General features: G+C 32.9%; 1 protein-coding gene across 1 annotated transcript in view; it reads right to left on the reverse strand.

Moving 5' to 3' along the window:
• The window catches only part of cdc40 (cell division cycle 40 homolog (S. cerevisiae)), a 30,765-nt gene that overhangs the window by 17,499 nt on the left and 11,854 nt on the right, over positions 1-1,412 (reverse strand). The gene's annotated exons all lie outside the window — the stretch shown is intronic.

A 1,412-nucleotide genomic window follows, 5' to 3' on the forward strand; every position in this document is an offset into this window, starting at 1 on the left:
TGGATGGATGGATGGATGGATGGATGGATGGATGAACTAAAATGTGAACGATTATATTGAACAACTACATTTAGATTTAGCTGCAAAAAGGAAATTGTAGTTTAAAATGAGTATAACAAAAGGAAACAATTGTAACACAAAAGTTATAAAATATTATTTTTTCTTACAAATTCTCACTAAATAAGAAGTATTCAGATTATTTGGCTTCAACAGGTGGGGGATTTAACTCTTTTCTGCCCTCTGCTGGAGAAGCAGTTTTGAGCTCAAACAGGAGGCAAATATGAGGCATTAATTAGAAGAGAGCTGCAAGACGATTGATATTTATTTTATCGATATCTGATAATCCTTATTTCTTCTTTGAGAGAAGTCGATTAAAAAAATTCAAAACATTTAAAAGTTTGCACCAACATTACTTATAACAATGAACAGTATTAGAAATATCTAAAACATTTATAAAAACACATCATGTCTTATTWTGGCATTTTGCAAAAGTATTTCATTTAATACGTGTATTTTAAGGCAGTTTTATGTTCAACACTTTGGCAGCTTTACTATTCTACAGGCAAGTGATGAGTTTACAACAAACTTTCCACCATTTATTTACCTGCAAATTATTTTCTTGACTATTCAATTAATTAACATAATGAAATATAGAAACACTACCAAACAACAAGAAAAATACTTCTAATATGTAGTTGTTTAATATATARCAGTGTAAAAAGTGTCAGAAAAATAATTAAAACAACAATTCTGAGCCTAAAACCAGAGTATGTTTAATTTATTTTTAATGACCTAAGATGTAAACCAAAACCGATATTTTGTGTTTATCTTAAAGATGTATGATGCTTTTAAATCCTTCTTTTTCTTATTTAAATCCTTCAGTTGGGGTCTATATAAAGTGGAACTGCAATGCTTTGGTCTGAACTCCTCCTTATTGTAACTCCACAAGCCCCTCTTTCACCGCTTTTCTGAAGTGTGTCTAAGATCAACTCGTTTTGACGCTGTCTCTTTAAATCCAAACGAGGCGCTTCACATTCCTAGAGACTCCAAATACACAAGAAAATGTATTTATGGGCTAAAAAAGTTGATTTTGAATATGTCTCCTTTAAAGGGATCCTGATTAGTTGTAACATTAGACTTTATTTCATAAACATATATTTTAATAGCCTATGGTGATAGCGTTAGCCCTGACGCTATCACCATAGATATGTATTAGCTCAGCGCTACACATTCTCCTCTTATCACTGAGGTCCTCCATCCACATGACAGAGATGGGAATGCAAAAATAACTCAGTCTGCAACTGAAAATATGGATGGAGGACTTCAGTTTAGCTTGTTAGTTTGTCGTGCTAGCACCAAGCTAATACATAGAAGGCAATATAGCATCGGTGCTAGCGGGAAGGCTAACAGGC

Source organism: Austrofundulus limnaeus, unplaced genomic scaffold, assembly GCF_001266775.1.
Source record: "Austrofundulus limnaeus strain Quisiro unplaced genomic scaffold, Austrofundulus_limnaeus-1.0 Scaffold82, whole genome shotgun sequence".
NCBI lineage: Eukaryota > Metazoa > Chordata > Actinopteri > Cyprinodontiformes > Rivulidae > Austrofundulus > Austrofundulus limnaeus.